This window comes from Dendrobates tinctorius, unplaced genomic scaffold, assembly GCF_039654945.1.
Source record: "Dendrobates tinctorius isolate UK_male_01 unplaced genomic scaffold, ASM3965494v1 ptg000126l, whole genome shotgun sequence".
Taxonomy (NCBI): domain Eukaryota; kingdom Metazoa; phylum Chordata; class Amphibia; order Anura; family Dendrobatidae; genus Dendrobates; species Dendrobates tinctorius.
Window position 1 is genome coordinate 21,144,443 of NW_027361794.1, and position 25,713 is coordinate 21,170,155.

General features: G+C 48.2%; 2 protein-coding genes across 2 annotated transcripts in view; both read right to left on the minus strand.

The window, feature by feature from the left end:
- LOC141047167 (uncharacterized) overlaps nt 1-6,184 on the minus strand; it is a 549,720-nt gene extending 543,536 nt beyond the window's left edge. The window contains exon 1 of the mRNA XM_073542124.1: nt 6,076-6,184. The gene's annotated coding sequence lies outside the window, so the exon portion shown is untranslated. The remainder of the gene's footprint in view (nt 1-6,075) is intronic.
- LOC141047071 (uncharacterized) overlaps nt 1-25,713 on the minus strand; it is a 268,175-nt gene that overhangs the window by 19,227 nt on the left and 223,235 nt on the right. The gene's annotated exons all lie outside the window — the stretch shown is intronic.

Consider the following 25,713-nt stretch of genomic DNA (forward strand, 5'->3'; position numbering starts at 1 on the left):
AGAACTGGCAGAGGCTCCAGCGGATCATTCCACGGAGCTGTCCCGGCGAAGACTACGGGCTCCTGGAGTGCAGAATCCCCGGCTGGACGAAGTTGGATGGCGGAGCAGCATGCAGAGCTTCTGGGTCAATGCCGACAGGAGGAACTTTGTGTGCCAAAACCCTCGTTGTTGAATCATTGGGGACCGGAAATGGCGCCCACCTGAGACAAACCGCAGCCGGAAAAGCGGAGCCCAGCGGAGCTAACACCAGAGGGAGGAGCGGTGACCAAAGCAGCTAGCGGGCCAGGCACGGGCGCAACCGCTGTCCAGTCTCCAGACAGGGTGAGTGTGCCTCGACCCCTTGACCCTGAGGGATGGTCCCGCTCACCACCCCCTTACTCAGCCGCTGTCGCTCATCAGCGCATCCCCGATTGGGGTGCAGCCGCATATTCATACCTGGTGGCCTCCGCAGCACCCTCCACCACTGCAGGCCTGGGTTCTCCCCATTTCACCCTAATATCGGAGGGGCCCTTCCCCACCCCCAGGCAGGCGGCCAGGGTGGAAGATGTGATACAGGAAAAGAAGCAAGGGGAAAAGGAGGTGTGGGCCGAGCTACGGCAGAGTGGGAGCACCCTAGCAGGTCGGCGTACCCGAGATCGGTTGGCGTATGTGGACATTAAGCGGGGGGTACAGCTTCATCAGAGAAGGCGGGAACAACACAAAGGTCTACGAAAACGCGGCCTCCATAAAATTTGGCAGGGCCCTGGAGGAGGGAGACGAAGAAGTATCCTTCTTCAAAGAAGATTGTCCGCGGGGGTATTACGTGATCGCGCTAACTCTCTTAAGGATGACATGGGGCTTTTCCCACGGCCGGAGCAGACTGCTCCACAACCATCTACATCCCGCGCTACATCTCTCCCCTGGATGGCACACGACTCTGCTGGTGCAGAGTCATACACAGGTAGCCACCGACAAAGGAATTCGGCTCCAGATGCGATGGACCGGGACGTCTGCCGCTAAGTACTGTCTCTTTAAGAGTTGCACTCGTTGCACCTGAAAAATATAGTGAGGTGGCAACGGCCGCAGATGACTGCGGGCAGGCCGCAGCCGTGGGCTGGAGTGTGGCGGCAACAGCAGCAGGCATCCGCAGGCTGGAATGCAGGTGTCCGCGGGCAGGCCGCGGGTTGAAGCAGAGCAGCGGTTCTCTGTCGGCCAACTCGGTGCCGTCCCTCTGCTGTCCAGTGTAAGTGTCCCTCTTGCTTCTGTCCTCCTCTCGGGCCTCTGTACATCGCTCTGGCTCTCGCACACTCCCACGGTCTCCTGCTCCTCCTTCCCCGTTCTGCTGACTCATTGTGACTGGTGTTCTCCTCCCCTTTTATATCGGCTCCTCCCCCAGCCCATCTGTCAGTCTCCACGGTCCGGCCCTGAACTCTGTCCCCTGGAAACAACCTGCCCAGGAACCTAAATGACGGTCCCCTTGGTTCCGGCCCGGACACTCGACGGGGGCCCCTTCTCCCACAGCAGTACTGTGGGAACATTAGAAAGTGAGGGGAAGGCAGTACTGTTGGAACATTATACTGTGTGTGAGGGGAATTCCAGTCCTGTGGAAACATTAACCTGTGTGTATGGGAAGATGCTACTGTGGGAACATTATACAGTGTAGGGGGATGGCGGTACTGTGGGAATATTACATTTTGTGTGGTGGGATGATGGTACTATGGAAACATTGTACTGTGTGGAGAGATTGGTGGTACTGTGAGAAGTTTATACTGTGTGTGGTGGGATGTGTTAAATATTAATCGGTTGATTTATTACACTCAGTTCTGTACTGAATGCATTGCTTTCGCTGACACTACATGCTATTTTTGTAAGTTTAGCTCATGGTAAATGTCAACTCCATATATATATAGACCATGTGTTCTAACAGACGGATATATATGTTGGGACTTACTCTAGGAAGGGGGGGCTCGCTCTCTCCTTCACTACCACCATGAGATGCACACTTGAGGAGACATCTCTGTTTGGCCACGACATTGAATGGACAGCTGGTATGTAACTTAATCACCATGTGTGAACTTCAAGGGAAGCTCTTAACAGAGACAGAGGACATTTACCATTCAGAGTTCCAGGAAAAGAAGGATACAAGTTTAGCCAAGAACAAATGGACAATCTCTTTATAATCATTTATGTTTTTCTGTAATAATCTTTTTGATGGAAGAAGCCAAATAAACCATTACATTTTTTTTATAAGAACATTGTCATATTTTAGTGTATCACATCTGGTAATAAGTCCTGAATAATATACAAGAATAAGCATTTTTTAACAGGATGATGGTACTATGGAAACACTATACTGTGTGGAGAGAATGGCGGTACTGTGTGAAGATTATACTGTGTGTGGCGGGATGGTGGTACTGTGAGAAGTTAATACTGTGTGTGGGCATATGGCGATACTGTGGAAATATCTTTTGTGTGAGAGATGCCAGTACTGTTGAAACTTTATACTGTGTGAAGGGCATCATATATACTGCATAAGGGGTGTATAAAGGTGTGTCATAAGAAGAACAAATCCTCAGGGCTGTGTAGCATTTGTACAAAAAGAATGCCATTTTCCGTCCAGACGAGACCCTATGGAATCAATGAGAAGAGGGAGAGTTTCAGGAAGAAAGAGATTAGATGGTACACCAGGTCAGGTGACCTTGATGACACACTTTAATGTTATTACAAAGGCCATAGCTCCAAAGCCAGAACAGATTTGGCACCAAGCAAAAAAAAACAGGTGCCAGGGAAGAATCTGAGGTACCAGGCCATGGTAAAGTGCCTGAGGCAGCTGGTTGTGGCAGCAGAACCTAGGTGGCACCAGACGCATCCCAGCCAAAGCCTGAGATTCAGATCTGCACTGGTACAGACTTTGCCTGTCAAGGACCGAGAACCTGACTTGCGCTGGTCATGACTCAGAGTCCAGTCTACGCCAGACAAGAGCAGAGTTCCAGCTCTTATTACATCTGATACAAGAGATGGATGTGCCAGTGATCTGTGAGGAGATTCTGCTCAGTAGAATACACCTACCGTGAAGAGCAGGAGGTGCGAGTGAGCCAGGCCATTGCTTCCAGCACTGAAGTCAGTACAGGTGTTGGTCCAGGGTAGTACAACAGACAAGGTGAAAGCCTGTTGAAGTGAAGGCGGCCCAGCGAGCCTTGATAGACATTGTTAGGATGACTTATGGCCTAACAGGAAGAGGTGGAGACCCCGCTATGACCTGTGTTCACAGAAGAGACGGTGCTGTCGACCATATGTGTCAGGAAAATCACCCGTGTCAGTAACTAAAGTAACATTTGGTTAGAGGATACTATTACAGTGAGAGTGAACCGGAGAATTCATTGTATATCTGATATTGTAGATTTCACCTCGTAATCACCCTGTTTTGTATTATTCACTGTTACCATAGTGATCACCATTCCCATTTTCAGGGAAATAAATAATTATATTGGTTATTTTCGGTTTATTATTATTATTCGGTTATTTTCTGTGTGTTGTATCTGGTCACCTGCTTACAGGGGCATTACACTGTGTGGGGGGCATCATATATACTGCATAAGGGGCATAATGGGGGCATTACACTGTGTGGGGGCATCATATATACTGCATAAGGGGCATAATGGGGGCATTACACTGTGTGGGGGGCATCATATATACTGCATAAGGGGCATAATGGGGGCATTACACTGTGTGGGGGCATCATATATACTGCATAAGGGGCATAATGGGGGCATTACACTGTGTGGGGGGCATCATATATACTGCATAAGGGGCATAATGGGGGCATTACACTGTGTGGGGGCATCATATATACTGCATAAGGGGCATAATGGGGGCATTACACTGTGTGGGGGCATCATATATACTGCATAAGGGGCATAATGGGGGCATTACACTGTGTGGGGGCATCATATATACTGCATAAGGGGCATAATGGGGGCATTACACTTTGTGGGGGCTTCATATATACTGCATAAGGGGCAAAATGGGGGCATCATATATACTTCATAAGGGGCATTACACTGTGTGGGGGCATCATATATACTGCATAAGGGGCATAATGGGGGGCATTACACTGTGTGGGGGCATCATATATACTATATAAGGGGCATAATGGGGGCATTACACTGTGTGGGGTCATCATATATACTGCATAAGGGGCATAATGGGGACATTACACTGTGTGGGGGCATCATATATACTGCATAAGGGGCATAATGGGGGCATTACACTGTGTGGGGTCATCATATATACTGCATAAGAGGCATAAGGGGGGCATTACACTGTGTGGGGTCATCATATATACTGCATAAGAGGCATAAGGGGGGCATTACACGGTGTGGGGTCATCATATATACTGCATAAGGGGCATAATGGGGGCATTACACTGTGTGGGGGGCATCATATATACTGCATAAGGGGCATAACGGGGGCATTACACTGTGTGGGGGCATCATATATACTGCATAAGGGACATAATGGAGGCACTACACTGTGTGGGGCATCATATATACTGCATAAGGGGTAAAATGGGGGCATTACACTGTGTGGGGGCATCATACATACTGCATAAGGGGTATAATGGGGGCATTACACTGTGTGGGGGCATCATATATACTGCATAAAGGGCATAATGGGGGCATTACACTGTGTGGGGGCATCATATATACTGTATAAGGGACATAATGGAGGCACTACACTGTGTGGGGCATCATATATACTGCATAAGGGGCATAATGGGGGCATTACACTGTGTGGGGGCATCATGCATACTGCATAAGGGGCAAAATGGGGGCATTACACTGTGTGGGGCATCATATATACTGCATAAGGGGCATAATGGGGGGCATTACACTGTGTGGGGGCATCATATATACTGTATAAGGGACATAATGGGGGCATCATATACTGCATAAGGGACATAATGGAGGCACTACACTGTGTGGGGCATCATATATACTGCATAAGGGGCATAATGGGGGCATTACACTGTGTGGGGGCATCATATATACTGTATAAGGGGCATAATGGGGGCATTACACTGTGTGCAGCCAAGAAAGGGGCCCTGTACTATGAGAACATTACACGGTGTGGGGTCATCATATATACTGCATAAGGGGCATAATGGGGGCATTACACTGTGTGGGGTCATCATATATACTGCATAAGGGGCATAATGGGGGCATTACACTGTGTGGGGTCATCATATATACTGCATAAGGGGCATAATGGGGGCATTACACTGTGTGGGGCATCATATATACTGCATAAGGGGCAAAATGGGGGCATTACACTGTGTGAGGCATCATATATACTGCATAAGGGGCATAATGGGGGCATTACACTGTGTGGGGCATCATATATACTGCATAAGGGGTATAATGGGGGCATTACACTGTGTGAGGCATCATATATACTGCATAAGGGGCATAATGGGGGCATTACACTGTGTGAGGGCATCATACATACTGCATAAGGGGCATAATGGGGGCATTACACTGTGTGGGGGCATCATATATACTGCATAAGGGGCATAATGGGGGCATTACACTGTGTGGGGGCATCATACATACTGCATAAGGGGCATTACACTGTGTGGGGCATCATATATACTGCATAAGGGGCATAATGGGGGCATTACACTGTGTGGGGGCATCATATATACTGCATAAGGGACATAATGGGGCATTACACTGTGTGAGGCATCATATATACTGCATAAGGGGCATAATGGGGCATTACACTGTGTGGGGCATCATATATACTGCATAAGGGGCATAATGGGGGCAATACACTGTGTGGGGGCATCATATATACTGCATAAGGGGTATAATGGGGGCATTACACTGTGTGCAGCCAAGAAAGGGGCCCTGTACTTTTAGAACAATCCGTTTCCTCACTTCCTGTCTTCCATAGTTGGGTCGTATGAATCTATTACTGAAAACAGAACAAAAACATAATGATTCTTATAAAGTGGCAACAAAGACCCCAAAAAGTCTCCGTGCTGAAGGGGTTAATGACCCCCCCACTCAGTAATAGGGAACCTCCAGCACAGACCTCCACCCGCAGAGCCGCACTCCACATAGAGAATAATGGAGCCTCCAGCACCGACCTCCACCCGCAGAGCCGCACTCCACATAGAGAATAATGGGGCCTCCAGTACCGACCTCCAACCGCAGAGCCACACTCCACACAGAGAATAATGGAGCCTCCAGCACCGACCTCCACCCGCAGAGCCGCACTCCACAGAGAATAATGGAGCCTCCAGCACCGACCTCCACCCGCAGAGCCGCACTCCACATAGAGAATAATGGGGCCTCCAGCACCGACCTCCACCCGCAGAGACACACTCCACATAGAGAATAATGGAGCCTCCAGCACCGACCTCCACCCGCAGAGCCGCACTCCACATAGAGAATAATGGGGCCTCCAGCACCGACCTCCACCCGCAGAGACACACTCCACATAGAGAATAATGGAGCCTCCGGCACCGACCTCCACCCGCAGAGACACACTCCACATAGAGAATAATGGAGCCTCCAGCACGACCTCCACCCGCAGAGCCGCACTCCACATAGAGAATAATGGAGCCTCCAGCACCGACCTCCACCCGCAGAGCCGCACTCCACATAGAGAATAATGGAGCCTCCAGCACCGACCTCCACCCGCAGAGCCGCACTCCACATAGAGAATAATGGGGCCTCCAGCACCGACCTCCACCCGCAGAGCCGCACTGCACATAGAGAATAATGGAGCCTCCAGCACCGACCTCCACCCGCAGAGCCGCACTGCACATAGAGAATAATGGAGCCTCCAGCACCGACCTCCACCCGCAGAGCCGCACTCCACATAGAGAATAATGGAGCCTCCAGCACCGACCTCCACCCGCAGAGCTGCACTCCACATAGAGAATAATGGGGCCTCCAGCACCGACCTCCACCCGCAGAGCCGCACTCCACATAGAGAATAATGGAGCCTCCAGCACCGACCTCCACCCGCAGAGCCGCACTCCACATAGAGAATAATGGAGCCTCCAGCACCGACCTCCACCCGCAGAGCTGCACTCCACATAGAGAATAATGGGGCCTCCAGCACCGACCTCCACCCGCAGAGCCGCACTCCACATAGAGAATAATGGAGCCTCCAGCACCGACCTCCACCCGCAGAGCTGCACTCCACATAGAGAATAATGGGGCCTCCAGCACCGACCTCCATCCGCACTCCACATAGAGAATAATGGAGCCTCCAGCACCGACCTCCACCCGCACTCCACATAGAGAATAATGGAGCCTCCAGCACCGACCTCCACCCGCAGAGCCACACTCCACATAGAGAATAATGGAGCCTCCAGCACTGACCTCCACCCGCAGAGCCGCACTCCACATAGAGAATAATGGAGCCTCCAGCACCGACCTCCACCTGCAGAGCCACACTACACATAGAGAATAATGGAGCCTCCAGCACCGACCTCCACCCGCAGAGCCGCACTCCACATAGAGAATAATGGAGCCTCCAGCACCGACCTCCACCCGCAGAGCCGCACACCACATAGAGAATAATGGAGCCTCCAGCACCGACCTCCACCCGCAGAGCCGCACTCCACATAGAGAATAATGGAGCCTCCGGCACCGACCTCCACCCGTAGAGCCGCACTCCACATATATGGCTGCTCTGTGCGCACAGGACCTGTGATGAGGTCACAGGAGGGGAGGAGTCAGGGGTCACATGATCTCCGGAGTGCAGACATGGAGACTTCTCCTCAGTCAGTGACCTTCCCGCCATTATTTCCCCTCACTACTGGCACAATTACCCCGCGCCGCCTTTTCTACACAGTGTTGTGTGTGGAATGTAACGTGTGATTTCTCTGGAGACAAATAGACCCCACACATGAGGGAATTATCACCAGTTACCGGACAGCTACTATATGGCGGCATATGATTGTGCTATCGACTCCATACCAGGAGATAAAATGTTGAAATCAATATTTAACCCCTTCCAGAGTCCGACTAAGGGCTCATACTCATTTGCGAGAAATACAGATTGCACTCAGACCAATGTTATTCAATGGGTGACATCTCATCTCGCGAGATTTCAGTGCCAAGATCTCCATCTGCGCATGCGCGGCGGCCATTTTCCAGGAGGAAATTCACAGGAAAGCAGGCATGGAGCGGCAGAGACCCCCCCATGCTGAACAGGACAGAGTGCCGCGGTGGCGGCAACCACCGGGGGACAGCGCCGGGGCAGCAAGCATCAGGGGACAGAGGGCGGCAGCAGTATCAGACACCGGCACGCTGCACATCAAAACACCCCCTCATCCCAGCAGCAATGTTCCACTTCGGCCTCCTCCATCACCACCCCTGGTAAGCAATAAGACGCATGGATTATAAGATGCACCACCATTTTATTAAAAAGAAGTTTTTTTCCTATTTTTCTCCTCAAAATTTGGGGTGCGTCTTATAATAATCCGGAGCGTCTTATAAAGCGAAAATACAGTAACAACTATAGGATTAGTTTTTACAAAAAATGCGGAGGGCACCATCAAATAAATAGAACTAGTTAATAGGGATCCGACCACGGTATGTCCAAACTACAAGTATATCAAAGAAGAAAGCTAAGAGGACATACACCAAAAGCAGGGTTCACCATAGAAAAATTATCAATTTTATTGCATAGGATACACAAAAACACAAAACCATATTAAAAACATTTAAAACAACAACGGTTCTTTTGACATAACCTGTAAACCTGGGAGCAGTGACAAGTCCTACATGACATCACACAATTATACATATGTAATGTGTGCAGCAAGTCCACATAATAAATATTCAGTGTACAATAAACTCAGCCCTGAAAAACAATCTAGATGCATGCTACTACTAGGCACAAGAATTTCAATCCACAATCGTGTCCTATAAACCTAAATATATAGGTCAATATGGAAAGAGCAAAGATGTAAAAGACACAAATTGTGTATAATAGACTCAGCCAAATACAGCTCAAGATACTGCTAAATGCATCACTCGCATAACCAGATAAGGGATTGTGGCGTCAAATATTAGCCTGGCATAATAACCTGTGGTGAAAACCACTATATTAATGGAGTTCAATAGAAGAGCAGGCGATATAGGGTTAAGGAAAGCTAAAGCACTTGTCCATTGACTCATGCAAAAACCTCCCTCCCCCCGGTGTTATGATTGAGTCACCTTAGGAGGCAAAAACAGAAATGCTAGCTAGTCCTGAAAACCAGAGAAGTTGGCAACTATCAGATTGCAGACCCCTGAACCTATCAACACAACTAGCAGTAGCCGTGGGGGGTTCCTACGATGACCTAGACCCCACGATCACAGCCGGAGAGATACATAGGTCTAAAGAAGGAAAGGGGAAATCTAACTGCCCCAGAGCAGACCCCAAAGCAATAGGCAGCCCCCCACATATAATGACGGTGAAGCAAGATGAAAACACTTACACAGACAGAAAGACAGGCTGAGCAAAGACGGGGCCCAAAAACTACCTAGATAGGAACGGATAAGAAGGCTGCTGTCTGCAATCTGCCAAAATCCTAACAGAGACAAAAGCCAACAAGCTGATATAAAAATGGCCCTGAAGCAACTAAGCTTCAAAAACTAAATCAGCACTCAGGTACCTTCAGAAGACAGAGCTCTAGGAACACTGCACACTCCAGCAGGGAGTGGCAGAATCCAAAAAGCAAGAAAAACAAAAACAGATCTTAGATGCAAAAAAGGCAAAACAGAAAACTTAGCTTTAGGAGAGCAGGAATCAGACTGGAGTCCAAGAGTCCACAGAGAAATCACCCGCAGGGCAGAAAGGGCGTAGGCTGCCTTAAATCCAGTCAGTGACTCCACTCAGCCAATCGTCTTCATTAGTCCCAGGTGCCTGATAACCAGGCTCACTACCTTCCTTCGCTTGAATAGGGAGTTCACCAGGTCTCAGTGACGGAGGGGAAAATGAACTCACAACAGTACCCCCCCTTGAGGAGGGGTCACCGAACCCTCAACAACGCTACCAGGGCGATCAGGGTGAGCCCGATGAAAGGCACGCACCAATCTTTTGGCATGAATATCAGAGGCAGAGACCCAGGAATTATCCTCCTGACCATAACCCTTCCACTTAACCAAATACTGGAGTCTCCGTCTAGCCAGACGGGAATCCAGAATTTTCTCTACCTCATATTCCAAGTTACCTTCAACCAATACAGGGTCCGGAGGTGCCACCTCAGGCACAACTGGCTCAACAAACCTCTTCAACAAGGACTTACGGAACACATTATGGATCTTAAATGTGACAGGAAGAGCCAAACGAAAAGAGACCGGATTAATAATCTCCAAAATCTTGTAAGGTCCAATAAATCTAGGCTTAAACTTATGAGAAGCCACCTTCATAGCAATATTTTTTGATGATAACCACACCATATCACCAATCTTAAACTGGGGACCAATGGTCCTATGTCGATTGGAAAACCGCTGGGCCTTTTCCTGGGAGAGAGATAACTTATCCACCACTTGGTCCCAGATCTGGTGCATTCTCTCCACCACAGTGTCAACACCTGGGCAGGCAGAAGGCTCCACCTGCCCTGAAGAAAATCGAGGGTGAAAACCAAAGTTACAAAAAAAAGGTGACATCAAAGTGGCAGAACTAGCTCTATTATTTAAAGCAAATTCGGCCAAGGGCAAAAATGAAACCCAATCATCCTGATCAGCGGAAATAAAACATCTCAAATACGACTCCAAGGTCTGGTTTGTTCTCTCTGTCTGCCCATTGGTCTGAGGGTGAAAAGCAGAGGAGAAGGACAACTGAATTCCCAACTTGGAACAGAACGTCCTCCAAAATTTAGACACAAATTGAACTCCTCTGTCAGATACAATGTTCTCAGGAATCCCGTGCAAGCGAACCACCTGTTGCAAAAACAGAGGTACCAACTCAGAGGAAGATGGCAACTTAGGGAGTGGTACAAGATGAACCATCTTAAAGAACCTATCAAAAATCACCCAAATAACAGTCATTCTTTGAGAGACTGGCATATCAGAAATGAAATCCATTGAAATATGGGTCCATGGCCTCCTGGGGACCGGCAAAGGCATCAACAACCCACTAGAGCGAGAACAAGATTTAGACCGGGAGCAAGTCCCACAGGACTGCACAAAATTCCAGACATCATGAGACAAGGTGGGCCACCAAAAAGAGCGACTCACCAGATCCCTAGTACCAAAAATACCTGGATGACCAGCCAATGCAGAGCAATGAACTTCAGACATCACTCTCTTCTTCCACTGGTCAGGAACATACAACTTTCCACTGGGGCAACGCTCAGGTTTGTCCTCCTGGAACTCTTGCAGAGCAATTCTCAAATCGGGCGAGATGGCAGAAAGAACTACCCCTTCGCCTAAGATGGTGGCAGGCTTGGTCACCACAGGAGAATCAGCAAAGAAACTCCTAGAGAGGGCGTCAGCCTTGACATTCTTAGTTCCAGGAAGGAAAGAGACCACAAAATCAAAACGTGTAAAAAACAAGGCCCACCTAGCCTGTCTAGGGTTCAAGCGTTTAGCCGACTCTAGGTAAATCAAATTTTTGTGGTCAGTGAGGACCACAACTTGATGTTTGGCTCCCTCCAACCAATGTCTCCACTCCTCAAATGCCCATTTCATGGCCAACAGTTCCCGATTCCCCACATCATAGTTACGTTCAGATGAAGAGAACTTACGGGAAAAGAAAGCACAGGGATTCATTTTAGATGTTACCGGATCCTTTTGGGACAACACCGCTCCTGCACCAATCTCAGAAGCATCCACCTCTACCTGGAACGGGAGTGAGACATCAGGTTGCCGCAGAACCGGGGCGGAGGTAAATCTACGCTTCAGCTCCTGAAAGGAAGCAACCGCCTCCGGAGACCAATTCAACACATCCGCACCCTTCCTGGTCAGGTCAGTCAATGGTTTGGCAATACTAGAAAATTTTGCTATAAATTTCCGATAAAAATTAGCAAAACCCAAAAACTTCTGGAGGGCCTTCAAAGAAGTGGGCTGAACCCAATCATAAATGGCCTGTACCTTGGCCGGGTCCATTTCAATAGTTGACGGAGACAAAATAAATCCCAAAAAAGAAATTCTCTGTACTCCAAAAAGGCATTTTGATCCTTTGACATACAGAGAATTCTCTCTCAAGATCCGGAACACAGTCCGAATATGTTCCACATGAGAATCCCAATCCTTGGAGAAGATCAAAATATCATCCAGATAGATAATCAAAAATTTATCGACAAAGTCTCGAAAAATATCGTTCATGAAGCACTGGAAGACAGAAGGGGCATTAGTGAGCCCAAAAGGCATCACCAGGTACTCAAAATGTCCCTCCGGAGTATTAAACGTCGTCTTCCATTCATCCCCCTGCTTAATGCGGATAAGATTATACGCCCCCCTGAGGTCAAGCTTGGTAAACCAGCAAGCACCTCTGACTCTAGAGAATAGATCCGAAATCAGGGGTAACGGATACTGATATTTAATAGTAATTTTATTGAGGGCACGATAATCAATACAAGGCCTTAAAGAACCATCCATCTTGGCCACAAAAAAAAACCCGGCACCTAAGGGTGAAGAGGATGGTCTAATATGACCCTTCTCCAACGCCTCCTTAATATAGGACCGCTTAGCCTCGTGCTCGGGTACAGATAAATTGAAGAGCCGACCCTTAGGAAATTTACACCCCGGGTTTAGTTCAATTGCACAGTCATAACTCCTATGAGGAGGCAAGGACGCAGACTCATTCTCACTAAATACATCATAGTAGTCCGCCAAATAGTCAGGAACCTCATGCGACTGAGGAGAGGTGGAAAAAACCGGAGCCTCACTAAAGGTACACCGGCAACCCCAACTCACCACAGACACAGACTTCCAATCCAAAACTGGATTATGAATCTGCAACCAGGGAAACCCCAGAACAACGGCATCATGCAGACCATGCAATACCAAAAATCTGCAATTTTCTTGGTGGTCTGGGGCGACCCGCATGACCAACTGGGTCCAAAACTGAGGTTTATTTTTAGCCAGAGGTGTAACATCAATCCCCCTCAAAGGGATAGGCGTCTGCAGAGGTGTCAACGGAAATCCACAACGTTTAGCAAAATCCAAGTCCATTAGGTTTAGCGCTGCTCCCGAATCCACAAAAGCCTTGGCGGAAAATGTGGACAGGGAACAGATCAGAGTAATCGCCAAAAGAAACTTAGGCTGAACCCCACCAACAGAAAACGTGTGTGCAAAGCGTTTCTCGCGTTTAGGACAAACAGAAATAACATGTGAGGCATCTCCACAGAAAAAACACAGCTTATTACGCCTTCTGAATTCCTGACGTTGCGCCTTAGACAAAACTCTATCACATTGCATAGGTTCAGACGTCTGTTCAACCGGCGGCAACACCTCTCGTGTAATCCTGCGTTCACGTAAACGCCGATCAACCTGAATGGCTAAAGACATAGAATCGTCCAGGCCAGAGGGAACAGGAAATCCCACCATAGTATCTTTTACGGCTTCTGACAAACCCTTCCGAAAGAGAGCTGCCAAGGCACTATCATTCCAGGTAGTAAGGACCGCCCACTTTCGGAACTTTTGACAGTACAACTCTGCAGATTCTCGACCCCGGTTCAATGCTAACAGGGTCTTTTCAGCCTGATCAATAGCATTAGGTTCGTCGTACAGCAACCCCAAGGCTTGAAAAAATGCGTTCACATTAGTCAGAATAGGGTCATCTGGATTCAAAGAAAACGCCCAATCCTGGGGATCGCCGCGCAGCAAAGAGATGACAATTTTAACCTGCTGCGCGGGGCTCCCTGACGAGTTAGGCTTCAAAGCAAAAAATAATTTACAATTATTTTTGAAACTCAAAAATTTAGATCGATCCCCAAAAAATACATTAGGTGTGGGGATCTTTGGTTCAACAGCATGTGAACGAGCAAGATAGGCAGAAATTCCTCGCACTTCAGCAGCGAGCTGCTCCACACGATCAGACACTTGCTTTATCTCCATTGAGAGAAAAAAAAATTCCCCCTACGGCCTCAGAGATATAGAAGAATATACACACACCCTTTTTTTTTTTTTTTTTTTTTTTTAAACACAATTCTTTCCTGCTATTGAGTACCCCAGGATCTGCGGTTAGGCGGGTGATTCTGTTATGATTGAGTCACCGTAGGAGGCAAAAACAGAAATGCTAGCTACGGTAGTCCTGAAAACCAGAGAAGTTGGCAACTATCAGATTGCAGACCCCTGAACCTATCAACACAACTAGCAGTAGCCGTGGGGGGTTCCTACGATGACCTAGACCCCTCGATCACAGCCGGAGAGATACATAGGCCTAAAGAAGAAAAGGGGAAATCTAACTGCCCCAGAGCAGACCCCAAAGCAATAGGCAGCCCCCCACATATAATGACGGTGAACCAAGATGAAAACACACAGACAGAAAGACAGGCTGAGCAAAGACGGGGCCCAAAAACTACCTAGATAGGAACGGATAGGAAGGCTGCTGTCTGCAATCTGCCAAAATCCTAACAGAGACAAAAGCCAACAAGCTGATATAAAAATGGCCCTGAAGCAACTAAGCTTCAAAAACTAAATCAGCACTCAGGTACCTTCAGAAGACAGAGCTCTTGGAACACTGCACACTCCAGCAGGGAGTGGCAGAATCCAAAAAGCAAGAAAAACAAAAACAAATCTTAGATGCAAAAAAGGCAAAACAGAAAACTTAGCTTTAGGAGAGCAGGAATCAGACTGGAGTCCAAGAGTCCACAGAGAAATCACCCGCAGGGCAGAAAGGACGTAGGCTGCCTTAAATCCAGTCAGTGACTCCACTTCATTAGTCCCAGGTGCCTGATAATCAGGCTCACTACCTTCCTTCACTCGAATAGGGAGTTCACCAGGCCTCAGTGACGGAGGGGAAAATGAACTCACAACACCCCGGTATACTTTACCACCCAGAGCAGCAGGCTGCTGAGATAATGTGAACATGCTCACTACATGCAGATGACCATTACACACAGGTAAGTGCAGGAGGACCCGGCAGAGCTCCCGTGACCCTAACCCGACGCGCGTCGTCACAGGTGTTGCTTCATCAGGGGCGTAGTGAAGTGCTGGCTATTGTGAATGCACTGGGTTTAAATACACACAGACAATAACATTAAGTCATAGCAGCTGCGGGAACTCGCCGCATAGAGGACGCTCCAGGTGCTGGCGTCTACTCCCTGAAGCAGAGGCCACAAGGGCGCATGAGCTGGACCGGTGTCATGGAAACCACACACGCTTTATATCGATAGTACGGGGCAGAGGAAGGAGTAATGACTCACAGTGATTTTCATTACTGCGCCTGCTCTGTAGTATTGGAAGGTCCTGTCTCACTCCTTTAGAATGTGATCATGTGACCTATTTTGCCAGGTCCTACAGCTGAAATATAGCGCTACTTAGACCATTATAACCATAAAAAGAAGCCACAGCACTTAGATAGCGGCAGTCTCATATAACCCAATATGGAACAATTAGATTATTGTTAGTTATAGCACTGCTTTAACAACCAACGATAACATAGTCGGTGTAAGAAAGTTAGATCAATGATAGTTGTAAATAGTGGCGATCTAGTACACACCAACATACAGCAATTAATTTGCTGGTAATTATAACGCAGATAGGTCTATCCAATATTACCATATAACAATGATCAAGAAGTGAACAAGCTCAAATTTACAACAGGGGGTCTGTCTGACTCCGTACACCTAATACACACACGGCTCCGTACACCTCGTACACACATGGCTCCGTACACCTCGTACACACACGGCTCCGCTCTGCACACCTCGTACACACACGGCTCCGCTCCGTACACCTCATACACATACGGCTCTGTACACCTCGTACACACACAGCTCCGTACATCTCATACACACATGGCTCCGCTCTGCACACCTCGTACACACACGGCTCCGCTCCGTACACCTCGTACACACGCGGCTCCGCTCCGTACACCTCGTACACACACGGCTCCAGTCCGTACACCTCGTACACACACGGCTCCGGTCCGTACACCTCGTACACACACGGCTCCTCTCTGTACACCTTGTACACACATGGCTCCGCTCCGTACAGCTCGTACACACGCAGCTCCGCTCCATACACCTCGTACACACGCAGCTCCGCTCCATACACCTTGTACACACATGGCTCCTCTCCGTACACCCCGTACACACACGGCTTCGCTCCGTACAGCTCGTACACACGCGGCTCCGCTCCGTACACCTCGTACACACGCAGCTCCGCTCCATACACCTTGTACACACACGGCTCCTCTCTGTACACCCCGTACACACACGGCTTCGCTCCGTACAGCTCGTACACACGCGGCTCCGCTCCGTACACCTTTTTACAAAAAATGTGGAGGGCACCATCAAATAAATAGAACTAGTTAATAGGGATCCGACCACAGTATGTCCAAACTACAAGTATATCAAAGAAGAAAGCTAAGAGGACATACACCAAAAGCAGGGATCACCATAGAAAAATTATCAGTTCTGTCCTTCTGTTATTCCCATAGATAAGAATGATGTAATGTGACGTCATCAGAATCTCTCACCTCTCCAGTAAGCCGGAAGAGGATCTCTAGGGTGAGGTGTAACATCTTGTTTCTATCCATATCCATCTTTGATGGGTAAATCAGGAAAATTCTCTTTTGTAGAAGATCTTCACTGAGAGGATCCGATATTGTAGAGACCTGAATGGGAAGAAGATGAGCCGATGTAACATCATAAAAATCCAAAAATGTGTGATCCAGCTCCGGACAAAGGCGGCTACAACTTACAAAATTTTATTGGACAACTTGAAAATATATAAGTGCTTTAAAAAAAATATGTGCATAGCAAACACCGAGCACACCAGCAGGAACGATCTACGCATTTCAACTAAACAGTCTTACTCGTGATCTACCGCACAATACATTTGAGATATATATAGATAAATATATATATATATATATATATATAGATAGATAGATATAGATATATATAGAGTGCACATAGCATTCATAGGACAAACAATAAAAAATGCAAAAGACGCATATATGTATTCAGAAAAACACCTTACAAAACACTATTGGAAAACTATCATAAAAATAGTGGAACAACATAATAAATTCTCTTATATAATATTGCCTAAATAATATTCAGTGCTGTTTTATTAAATCCTGTCTGGCATTAAGACCATGAGGAATACGGGTGTCAAGCATAAACATCCAGTATGTTTCACGGTTAAGTAATTTTTGTGGTAAATCCCCACCTCTAGGAGGTTTATAAACCCTTTCAATTCCACAGAATCTGAAACTAGTGAGATTGCCTTTGTGCACATTGTGAAAATGTCTTAACACAGCTGAGGTGGAAAGAGCTTTGGAATTTACAGCGTCTGACAAGTGTCTCCTAATACACACCTTCAGCGGACAAGTGGTGCAGCTGACATACTGAACTTTACATATGGAACCCTCTAGGAGATACACCACATTCTCAGTGCTACAATTAATATAATCATCTATATTAAATTGCTTTTGATTACGTAAAGATGAAAATTTGTTTGTTTCATAAACATAATTACAAGTTTTGCACCAAATGGTTCCACATCTAAAAAATCCAGTGGTGTCAAGCCAAGTGGCTCTGTTAACCTCCCTTAACCCCTTAACCCCCAAGGGTGGTTTGCACGTTCATGACCGGGCCAATTTTTACAATTCTGACTAGAGTTGAGCGAAACGGGTCGAAAAAATTCAAAAGTCGCCGACTTTTGGCAAAGTCGGGTTTCATGAAACGGAACCCGACCCTAGGATGAGGTCGGCCACGAGGTCGGCGACTTACGCGCCAAAGTCGCGTTTCAAAAGTTTGTTTTGCGCTCTTTTTCAGCCAATCAGGATCCACGGACACTGTGGGCAACGTGATGACCTAGGCACGGGTCACCACCATCTTTCAGAAGGGCATGCAAGTGATTGGCTTGCTTTGGTGGGCGTCACAGGGGGTATAAAAGGGCGTGCACGCCGACCGCCATCTTACTTCTGCCGATCTTAGTATAGGGAGAGGTTGCTGCTTATTCTGTAGGGAGAGCGTTAGGCAGGGAAGAAGACAAAAAAACTGCTTCTGCTGCTAGCGATTTGGCCTGCACAACACACCAGTCACTGTGTGTGCAGTGCAAGGGGAGGCTATATAGTGGTGTATCAGTGGTGTTGGTTGTTGGGCTGCCTTTTAAGGCTTCCTGACACGCTGGCATTGCTGTTTACCCACTGCTCCGCAAACTGCTTTTTTAAAAGCAATCCAATCTCCCTTATCCTCTAGTCACTTTTGTCACAGCTGTGCCATCGAGCCTGTCACATAGCGCTCAGATATCAGTGGGCCTCACACAATCCACAAGTGTCCAGTGTCCAAAAGTGTGTGCAGAGATTCAAAATCTCCATTATCCTCTCGTCACTTTTGTCACAGGCAGCTGTGCCATCGAGCCTGTCACATAGCGCTCAGATATCACTGGGCCTCACACAATCCACAAGTGTCCAGTGTCCAAAAGTGTGCACAGAGATTCAAAATCTCCATTATCCTCTCGTCACTTTTGTCACAGGCAGCTGTGCCATCGAGCCTGTCACATAGCGCTCAGATATCAGTGGGCCTCACACAATCCACAAGTGTCCAGTGTCCAAAAGTGTGCGCAGAGATTCAAAATCTCCATTATCCTCTCGTCACTTTTGTCACAGGCAGCTGTGCCATCGAGCCTGTCACATAGCGCTCAGATATCAGTGGGCCTCACACAATCCACAAGTGTCCAGTGTCCAAAAGTGTGCGCAGAGATTCAAAATCTCCATTATCCTCTCGTCACTTTTGTCACAGGCAGCTGTGCCATCGAGCCTGTCACATAGCGCTCAGATATCAGTGGGCCTCACACAATCCACAAGTGTCCAGTGTCCAAAAGTGTGCGCAGAGATCCAAAATCTCCATTATCCTCTCGTCACTTTTGTCACAGGCAGCTGTGCCATCGAGCCTGTCACATAGCGCTCAGATATCAGTGGGCCTCACACAATCCACAAGTGCCCAGTGTCCAAAAGTGTGCGCAGAGATTCAAAATCTCCATTATCCTCTCGTCACTTTTGTCACAGGCAGCTGTGCCATCGAGCCTGTCACATAGCACTCAGATATCAGTGGGCCTCACACAATCCACAAGTGTCCAGTGTCCAAAAGTGTGCGCAGAGATTCAAAATCTCCATTATCCTCTCGTCACTTTTGTCACAGGCAGCTGTGCCATCGAGCCTGTCACATAGCGCTCAGATATCAGTGGGCCTCACACAATCCACAATTGTCCAGTGTCCAAAAGTGTGCGCAGAGATTCAAAATCTCCATTATCCTCTCGTCACTTTTGTCACAGGCAGCTGTGCCATCGAGCCTGTCACATAGCGCTCAGATATCAGTGGGCCTCACACAATCCATAAGTGTCCAGTGTCCAAAAGTGTGCGCAGAGATTCAAAATCTCCATTATCCTCTCGTCACTTTTGTCACAGGCAGCTGTGCCATCGAGCCTGTCACATAGCGCTCAGATATCAGTGGGCCTCACACAATCCACAAGTGTCCAGTGTCCAAAAGTGTGCGCAGAGATTCAAAATCTCCATTATCCTCTCGTCACTTTTGTCACAGGCAGCTGTGCCATCGAGCCTGTCACATAGCGCTCAGATATCAGTGGGCCTCACACAATCCACAAGTGTCCAGTGTCCAAAAGTGTGCGCAGAGATTCAAAATCTCCATTATCCTCTCGTCACTTTTGTCACAGGCAGCTGTGCCATCGAGCCTGTCACATAGTGCTCAGATATCAGTGGGCCTCACACAATCCACAAGTGTCCAGTGTCCAAAAGTGTGCGCAGAGATTCAAAATCTCCATTATCCTCTCGTCACTTTTGTCACAGGCAGCTGTGCCATCGAGCCTGTCACATAGCGCTCAGATATCAGTGGGCCTCACACAATCCACAAGTGTCCAGTGTCCAAAAGTGTGCGCAGAGATTCAAAATCTCCATTATCCTCTCGTCACTTTTGTCACAGGCAGCTGTGCCATCGAGCCTGTCACATAGCGCTCAGATATCAGTGGGCCTCACACAATCCACAAGTGTCCAGTGTCCAAAAGTGTGCCCAGAGATTCAAAATCTCCATTATCCTCTCGTCACTTTTGTCACAGGCAGCTGTGCCATCGAGCCTGTCACATAGCGCTCAGATATCAGTGGGCCTCACACAATCCACAAGTGTCCAGTGTCCAAAAGTGTGCGCAGAGATTCAAAATCTCCCTTATCCTCTCGTCACTTTGGTCACAGCTGTGCCATCGAGCCTGTCACATAGCGCTCAGATATCAGTGGGCCTCACACAATCCAAAAGTGTCCACTGTCCACAAGTGTGTGCAGAAATTCTAAATCTCCCCTGTCCTATAGACACCTTGTACCTTGTTTTACATTACTATATAGTTTGTTGGATTTTGTCTACATTTCTACCAAAAATGTGGAAGGCTGGTGGAAGAGGCCGTGGAATTGGGCGGGGGTTGGCAGCTGGTAATGATGGTGTTGGTGGTGGATCTGATGGTAGTGGCAAGAGCAAAATAGGACCGAATGCAGGAGGTGCTGACCCTGCGTCATCGTCTGGCTACATAAGGCCTCGAACGCTTAGTTTTCTAGGAGTTGGCAAACCGCTTTTAAAGCCAGAGCATCAGGAAAAAGTTTTGTCTTACATTGCTGACTCAGCCTCCAGCTCTATCGCCTCCTCTTCTTCAGTTGTAAAAAGTAAAAGCACTGAGTCGTCATTGGAGGCTCATGTTCATGAACCACACCTTTCCTTGTGTCCTTTCCCCCAACCAAGATTGAAGGATGACGCAGGCCATACTACTGATTACTCCATGGAGCTGTTTTCACATACCATGCCTGGATTATCAAGTGAAATGGTGAATTACCCAGGCCAAGATGAATCTGACATGGAGTGCACTGATACACAGCCGCTGATGGATGATTCTGCTGGTACATTCACTCAGAGCACTACATTGTCCTCGCAGTGTACAGAGCCAGATTCTGACCCTGATGAGACTCAGGTGCCCCTTCCCGCACACTATACCACCATACACGGTGACACAGAGGAAGGTGCACATGACATAGAAGAGGAGGTGATGGATGACCCAGTTGTTGACCCAGATTGGCATCCATTGGGGGAAGAGGGTGCTGCTTCCAATAGCTCAGATGAGGAGCATCCACAGCAGACATCGACATCGCAACAGCTGTTATCTGGCAGGCCCGGAGCACTCCAAAGACAGGTTCCAAACATCAAAAGAGTTGCTGGACAGCTTGTCCAGAGGCTCAAAAGATCACAGCGTGCTAGGCCGCAAAATGTCTGCCAAAGTAGGAAGAGTGCAGTGTGGCACTTTTTTGAACAAAATCCTCATGATCAGGCCAAGGTTATCTGTAAGAAGTGCGCAAAGACCTTTAGCCGAGGGAAAAATCTGAAAAATTTGAATACCAGTTGCATGCTTAGACATTTAACCAGCATGCACTTGCAAGCGTGGACACAACACCAAACCTCAAGTGCCACATGTGCAACTGATCACAACGAAGGTAGTCAGCAACGCTACATTGTTTCCCCCACTGTAAGCCCACCGGTTAGCACAGTAGCAAATGTTGAGGTGTCGTTGCAAGACCACAGCAGTCAGGGAATCCCACTGTTATGTCAACGAAAGACTGATTCTAGGCCATCAGAAAGAACACCAACTCCATCACCATCATCAACCCTCTCTCAGTCCGCCCTGTCCACCACTACTTCCACCATATGCAGCTGTCAAGTCCAGCTCACCCTCCCAGACACTATGAGTAGGTCAAGAAAGTACTCAGTCTCTCATCCGCGTACACTGGGTTTGAACGCCCACATTGCCAAACTAATCTCGTTTGAGATGATGCCCTTTCGGTTGGTGGAAAGCACAGCTTTCCGCGAACTCATGGCCTATGCAGTACCACGCTATGACCTACCCAGTCGCCACTTCTTCTCTCGCAAAGCCATCCCAGCCCTCCACCATCATGTGAAAGACCGCATTGTCCATGCACTCAAGCAGTCAGTGAGTGGAAAGGTGCACCTCACAACTGATGCATGGTCCAGTCGGCATGGCAAGGGCCGTTACGTGTCCATCACTGCGCACTGGGTTAATGTGGTGGATGCAGGGTCCACAGGGGACAGCGGTGGTGGGACAGTGCTGCCTAGCCCACGGTATAGGAAACAGTTGGCTGTAGGCGTTCGACCCTCCTCCTCCTCCTCCTCCTCCAGAAGCGAAAGCTCGTCCACAGAGCGCAGTCGTACGAGCACTCCATCTGCAGCTGCCACTGTTGCACACGATGTGTCCCCCTATCGAGCAGCTAGTGGAAAGCGTCAGCAGGCTGTGTTGCAGATGATGTGTTTGGGCGACAGACACACCACCGAGGTGCTGGCCGAGTACTTGAAGCGACAAACTGAGTCATGGCTGGGCAGTGTACATCTTGAGGCAGGCAAGGTAGTTAGTGATAACGGCCGTAATTTTGTGTCAGCCATAGCCCTTTCAAAACTCAGCCACATACCTTGCTTGGCTCACACCTTGAACCTGGTGGTGCAGTGCTTCCTCAAAAATTATCCGGAGTTAACAGCCCTGCTCCAGAAGGTGCGAAGACTGTGCGCGCACATCCGCCGGTCGCCTGTACACTCCGTTCGTATGCAGAAGCTGCAGCGATTGCTCCACCTTCCCAACCACTGCCTCATTAACGACATTGCAACAAGGTGGAACTCCACCCTGCACATGGTGGAGCGGCTGTGCGAGCAGAGGCAGGCCATAATGCATTTGTGGGAGGATACACGGCTAGGCACTTTGAGAGCAGACATGGAGTTGACAGGCGTGCAGTGGTCGAAGCTGAAAGACCTTTGTAAAGTCCTTCAGTGTTTTGAGGAATGCACACGGCTGGTAAGCGCAGACGACGCCATCCTAAGCATGAGCATCCCACTTATGCGTCTGCTCATGCAAACTTTGACGCACCTTAAGGAGCAGGCGTCTGCAGCCAATGTTGATGAGGAGGAAGAGGAGGAGGGAATCCTTGATGACATTCAGCCATTGTCTGCTCAGGGACCTCTCCTGGACGAGGTGGAGGAAGAAGAGGAGGAGGAGGAGGATGATGGGGATGATTACTTAGGGGAGGAGGATGCATCTCGTGGGGCAAGTGAAAATGTTGGTGTGGCAAGGTCTGGTACAGGGTTTGTGCGTGACTGGAGGGATGTGGATTTGCCAGAAAGTGCTCCTCCACCCAGCACTCGCAGTGCATCATTGACACCGGGAACATTGGCCCACATGTCAGATTATGCCTTGCAGATCCTAAAAAGGGACCCCCGCATTGCCAAAATGATGAACGATGACGACTACTGGTTGGCCAGCATCCTGGATCCACGCTATAAAGGCAAATTACAAAACATCATGCCACAGGAGAACCTTGACCTAATATTGGCTAATAAACAAGCAACTCTGGTAAATCGGTTGCTTGAGGCATTCCCAGCACACAGCAGCGGTGATGGTTCTCACACGAGCCGTACGGGCCGGGGGCAGCTTGGCAGAGGTGTTCGTGGTGCACACAGCAGAAGTGGCGTTGGAGACAGGGGTTTCATGACAATGTTGTGGACTGATTTTTCAATACTGCATCGATGGAAAGTGACAGGAGACAGCAGTTGTCAACTATGGTTACAAACTACTTTTCCTCCCATATCGATGTTCTCCCACACAGGTCATTCCCCTTTGACTATTGGGCCGCTAAACTGGACACCTGGCCTGAATTGGCCCAATATGCCTTACAGGAGCTCGCTTGCCCAGCTGCAAGTGTGCTATCGGAAAGAGTCTTCAGTGCAGCTGGATCAATCCTGACAGAAAAAAGGACCCGTCTGTCAACCCAAAATGTGGATGATCTAACCTTCACTAAAATGAACCACGCATGGGTTTCCAAGGATTTTGTCCCACCTTCCCCTGATGACACATAGGGTGACAGAAAAATGGCTTGCTTTGGTCCACCTCTTCCTGGTACTTCACTTATTTCGCCTTTTGCATCAGCTGAATGTCCAACATCAACATATGCCACTTTCTAAAACTCCCTAACTGTGCTGCCTCCCCCCCATGGCCGTGGTCAACACCTAGCGCACGACACCGTGTGAGTGCCGTTGCCCTGAACAGGTGGGTAGGCCGACTCTTGGGCGCGGGCACTGGCACAGGGTCCCTCATAGTGCAATCAAGTGTCTCTGACGGTGGTGGTGCACACCCGCCGTCAGACACACCGCTGTACTATGAGGGGCCCAGTGCCAGTACCGACGCCCACGAGTGGGCCCCCCTTGCTTGGGCAGGGCCCCAGCATTTGCAATCTTTACCTCTCCCTGCTCCTCCGCTGTGTAATCTGGGCCGTCAAATCCATACTGGGCCTAACACCGTCTGAGCCTGCCTCCTGAGACATATATTTTGAATGTGTACGCTATCCATACATGTTATCCAGGGATACGGTACCCTTTCTAACCTTTGTGCAATCACGTGCAATCCATACTGGGCCTAACACCGTCTGAGCCTGCCTCATGCTGTATAGACATATATTTTGAATGTGTACGCTATCCATACATGTTATCCAGGGATACGGTACCCTTTCTAACCTTTGTGCAATCACGTGCAATCCATACTGGGCCTAACACCGTCTGAGTCAGCATGGGTTTGTAACTAATAAGTCATGTCAGACTAACTTAATTTCCTTCTATGACGGTATCACTGATTGGGTGGATCAAGGAAATGCTGTAGATATAGTATATCTTGACTTCAGCAAAGCATTTGACAAAGTCTCTCATACAATCCTTATTGAAAAAATGACTAAGTATGGAATGGACAAGGCAACTGTTAGGTGGATTCATAGCTGGCTTAGTGATCGGACCCAAAGAGTGGTCGTAAATGGCTGCACATCCAGTTGGAAGAATGTCTCAAGTGGGGTACCACAGGGCTCTGTCCTGGGCCCTGTATTGTTCAACATCTTTATCAACGATTTAGATGAAGGAATTGAGGGTAAACTGATTAAATTTGCTGATGACACAAAGCTAGGAGGGATAGCTAATACTAGAGAAGAGAGAGAGAGGATTCAAAAAGATTTAAATAAACTGGAGAAGTGGGCAGCAACTAACAGAATGGTTTTTAACAGGGAGAAATGCAAAGTACTACATCTGGGCAATAAAAATGAAAAAAGCATATATAGAATGGGAGGAATAGGGCTAAGTGACAGCACATGTGAAAAAGACTTGGGTATACTAATAGATCACAGACTGAATATGAGTCAACAGTGTGATGCAGCAGCAAAAAAGGCAAATGCAGTTCTAGGATGTATTAACAGAAGCATACAGTCTAGATCACGTGAAGTCATTATTTCCCTCTACTCCTCTTTGGTCAGACCTCATCTGGAATATTGTGTCCAGTTTTGGGCACCACATTTTAAAAAAGACATCAACAAACTGGAGCAAGTTCAGAAAAGAGCGACCAGAATGGTGACCGGTCTGCAAACCCTGTCTTATGAGGAAAGGTTGCAGGATTTGGGAATGTTTAGTTTGCAAAAGAGAAGACTGAGAGGAGACTTAATTGCTGTCTACAAATATCT